Source organism: Lucilia cuprina, chromosome 5, assembly GCF_022045245.1.
Source record: "Lucilia cuprina isolate Lc7/37 chromosome 5, ASM2204524v1, whole genome shotgun sequence".
Taxonomy (NCBI): Eukaryota; Metazoa; Arthropoda; class Insecta; order Diptera; family Calliphoridae; genus Lucilia; species Lucilia cuprina.
The window spans coordinates 47,655,304-47,660,452 of NC_060953.1; the positions used below are offsets into that span (position 1 = coordinate 47,655,304).

The 5,149-nt window shown below is 23.5% G+C and overlaps 1 protein-coding gene across 1 annotated transcript in view; it reads left to right on the forward strand.

Moving 5' to 3' along the window:
- Positions 1 to 5,149, forward strand: part of LOC124420259 (ras-related protein Rab-26-like) — a 24,265-nt gene that overhangs the window by 17,520 nt on the left and 1,596 nt on the right. The window lies entirely within an intron of this gene.

Consider the following 5,149-nt stretch of genomic DNA (forward strand, 5'->3'; position numbering starts at 1 on the left):
TAGACTAGACTATAGACTAGACTATAGACTAGACTATAGACTAGACTATAGACTAGACTATAGACTAGACTATAGACTAGATTATAGACTAGACTATAGACTAGGCTAAAGACTAGACTGTAGACTATACTATTGTCTGGATTATAGACTAGACTATAGATTAGACTATACTCTTATCTATAGACTAGACTCTAGATTAGACTACCCTACAGAACAGACTAGGGGTACATTATAGACTAGACTAGGCATAAGTCTGCACTATAGACTAGACAGACATACTCGAGTAAATATATTTTATTTCATGTGTTTTAATTTTATATTATAAAAGTTGTTTTATTTTTACTCCACACTGCATACTCCGTGTTTTTTTCATACATGTATCCCCCATACAAAACCCTTTATAAATCATTTATTCCTCATATATTTTCAATTATTTTGTCTGAGTTTTTAAGCATAATTTTTACTTGAGGCTCTTACGAAAAATACAAAAAAACGTTGTGGTTTATTTTCTTGACAACAAAATTTGTAAATAAATTTTTCTTTTACTCAAATCATTTGCCTTTTTTTCTTTACATACTTTTGAAATTCAACTTTAAGCTGCTTATAAACTGAACATACATAAATTCTAACGAGGATGCAAATTCAACATAAATATTTGGTTAGAGTTAATACGAGTTTTATATATTTACATACATACATACGTACATCCCATTTTCATTTACTACTTTTAATGTTTATACATTTTATAACAACAATCATATATGTATGTATGTATTTATGTGTGTTTGTATTTGAACTTGAAAAGGGATGAAGGTGCTGGTAATGAAAAGTGATTTAGAATTTAACTGAATATTAAGTGTTACGCAGTAGATGTTTTTAAGTAAGTATATTATGTAATTTTAACAAAGTTATTTTGTACTTTAGAAAGATTTTCATATTTTTTTAGTGGCGGAAGAGATAATTGTGTGTATTTTGTTAGAAGAGATTTATTAAAAAAAATACAAAAATTTTGCTGCATAAGTAAATTATTTTTTAAGATTTAAAATAATCTTTATTTAACTCTCTGTGCGCCACTTTATATAATATTAAAATATTTAAAATTATAGCCAGTCACTTTACTAGTTGTCAGTCATTTATTATTTGTCAAATTTCTAAATTTAAAAATATTTTTATATTGATAGGGGAAATAGAGAAATTCGTTTCCAAAAATGTTCCATTAATAAAAAATCGTTTAAAACTTTTTAAAAATAGAAAATCCGACAAAAAATTCGTCGAAAAATTTCAATATTCTAAAATTCTTTATAATATGAAAACTCGTCGAAACAAAAAAATTTAACTGAAAGTTCGTCGAAAAAATTTATAATAAATAGAAAATTCTTTATAATACGAAAACTCATCGAAATTAGAAAATTTAAAACAATTTTGCTTATAAAAGAAAATTTGTCAAAAATAAAAAAAAAATTGTCGAAAAATGTCTACAAATAAAATTTTACCAAAATTCTGTATAATATGAAAATTCGTCGAAATAAAAAAATTCAACTAAAATTGCAATACACTAAAATTCTGTATAATATGAAAACTAGTCGAAATAAGAAAATTTAACAAAATTTCCTTATAAAAGAAAATTTGTCGAAAATTTTGAATAAAAGGAAAAAAATCAAATTAACTCTTTCAATTTTAGCAAAATTTTGTATAATATCAAAACTTGTCGAAACAAGAAAATTCAACTAAAATTGCAATACACGAAAATTCGTCGAAAAATTTCAATAAATAAAAAATTCTACAAAACTTGTCGAAATAAGAAAATTCAACAGAATTTCCTTATGAAAATTCGTCGAAAATTTTGAATAAAAAAAAAAACAAATTTTAATTTAACCTTTTCACGCACCAAACTAGATTTTTTATTGATATGACTTCACCACACACATTATTACAGAAAAATTCATTTCTAAATATGTTTCATTATTAAAAAAATCCGACAAAAATTGTCGAAAAATTTGGACATATTAAAAAATTTTACCAAAATTCTGTATAATATCAAAAATATGTTGAAACAAGAAAATTCAACTAAAATTGCATTATACAAAACTTCGTCGAGAAAAATTTCCAATATATAGTAAATTCTACAAAAATTCTGTATAATTTGAAAACTCGTCGAAATAAGAAAATTCAACAGAATTTCCGTATAAAGGATAATTCGTCGAAATTCTTGAATTAAAGAAAATAAGAATTCAATTTAAGTTTTTCACGCATAAAAGTAAACCGCTGAACTTTTTATTGATATATCAATCATTGATAGATGTAGCAGGGAAATTTTAATTTAAAAATCATTCATTAATGGAAAAATCTTCTAAAACTAGGAAATCCGACAAAAAATTGTTCGAAAATTTTCCATATATAAAAAACTTTACCAAAATTAAATTAAAATTCAACTTAAAATATTTTCAACTCAAGTTCATTAAAAAAAACTAACAATAGAAAGAAATTCGTCAAAAACTTTAAATAAATAAAAAATTCGACGAAATTTTCTAAACGATCAGATGTAAAATAAATATTCCATAAAATTGATAAAAATGTAATATTTTTTTATCATTTAAATTGGACTAGTACAATAATATAATAACTAAACTCGCCGAAAATTTCATACAAATGAAAGAAATAACAATAAAATTTTTGATAAAAGTAAACATTCATTCATAAAAAAATACGTCGAATATTTCAAATAAAAGTAAAATATGATTACAATTTTTTACAACAAAACACGAGAATTTTCCATAAAACTTTATTTAAAAAAAAGTTGTTTAATATTTTTTATAATAATAATTGGATATAAAATAAATTTTCCATGAAATTTATGAAAAAATCGAACAAAATAATAACAAAACTAGTCGACAATTTCATTTTATAAAAATTGCACTAAAATTTTTGATAAAAGGAAGCATTTATTAAAAAAATTCGTCAAATATTTTAAATACTTAAAAGTAAAATTATAACAAAACACGACAATTTTCCTTAAAATTTTATTTGAAGAAAAAGTTGTCTAATATTTTTTATAATAATAAAATTTCTTAAAAAAAATCGAGTAATATTTTCATCCAATATTTTTTTTAAAGCAAAATTTGTCGAATATTTTCCATAAATTGTAAATGTGACTTAAACTCTTCGCTATAAGAAAACTCGTCGAAAATTATATATTAAGAAAAAAAAATAGACCAAAATTCTGCGTAAAAAATACGAGTCACTTTATGATTTAAATACAAAAATTTATTTAATTGAATCTTCATTTTGTGTACGAACAACTTTTACATCCTTATGAACATTTTGGATAATAAATAGACGGTCTATTAATAAGGGGCGTGGCATCTCGTTTATTTGGGAAACTATTAGAGCTAAAATCTTAAAATTTTGCATGAATAACTTTGATATTCATTTAACCATTTGAATAATAATTAAATAGAAATAAAGGGCGTAATGTCTTCAAAACGAAAAAATATAGGAATTAGTTTATCTGGAAAACTATTAGATTTGAAGATGGAAGGAAGAAATATGTACCATGGTACGTTACATATGAATTAAAATACAATTTCGAATATCTGGAAAACTTCAAGACTTAATCAATCATAAATTAAGTTTTTTATTTATATTGTTTATAGAGCAGCAATGCACACTGGGTATAGCTAAAAATATATATAAATAAAATCCTTTTTGAATCCTTGTAATTCACCTTGATTTGAAAATTCTCCACCCCGCCCCAGCAATATGTTTGCTATGCTATGGAAACAAGAAAAATGTTCTCTTCATAATAATGTTCATCAAAGTATTTTTAAAACATTTTATTATTAATTTAATTCAGTTTTTTTGTTTCTTATTTTATTCTCTATATTATTTTTACATTATTCATTAAAATGTTTAACAAAAAAACAACAACAAAAACGAATACAAGAGATTGTTTATATTTATTGTAAAATAAACAATGTTCTGTTTTGCCCTTTGAAATAGTCACTTGTGTATGTATGGATTTATAAAGGATAAACTTGTTGTTTGAAAGGTGTGTTTCAGCGAAGGTCAACATTGACAGCAGCAGGAGCAGAAGAGCAAAAACATCAAAACATGTTAACAACTTTTAGGCTGAATTTAGCGTGTTTTAATGTGTTGTTTGTTTTATCTTCAATTGACTTTATGTTCTAATGGGAAAGGAGGAGTTTTCTAACCCTCTTTGTGTTTAAATTATTAAACTGGATTAGAAAAAAGATTTTCGTTCTAAGAATTTAACTCACTACATTTGTTAAAGCTCAAGAAGGCTTTGATTTGATTTTAAGCATAATTATGAGAAAAATTTATATGCTTTTTGAAAATATTTTCTAAAGTTTGTTATTTTTAATTCAATTGTATTTAAATCTATTCTACATTAGTGAAGGTTATAAAAAAGTGAAAAAGGTAAGAAGTTAAAAAATGAAAAAAAAGGATAATGCTGATAAATTTAAAAGAAAAAAGTCACAGGTCACCGACTTTTAATAAATTACCAAAATAAATACCAAAATTTTGGCTTTTATTTTTTATTTAATTAAACTGACACCTGTAATTCATTTGTCTAATACAATAATTAATAGAAAATATTTATCTTAATATATTACAAGTAAAATATTCTCTTAAACAAAACTTCACTATTTCAAATATGTATTTAAAACAAGACAAACATACGAAATTGAATTAATTTTATAAATTTAACCAGCTGTGCTTGTGTCAGTGTCTCTTGTATGTGTTTCTGTTAATTAACCTAACTTTGTAAATATATTGGCTAACAAATGCAAACAAATTTTATTCTATATTGAAAACTCATAAACATTTTTAAGGTTGATTTAATTAAAAAATGTGGTTTCTTATGTTAAAAACATAAAACAATAATTGCAATAAAATTTCAAAAACAGATAGAAAATTATTTTTAAGATAAAACGGTTTTACTTATACAACGATAAAATTAACATTTCATAATATTGTGAACGTGTGGTTATAGACTAGACTATACACTAGACTATAGACTAGACTATACACTAGACTATAGACTAGACTATAGACTAGACTATAGATTAGACTATAGACTAGACTATAGACTAGACTATAGACTAGACTATAGACTAGACTATAGACT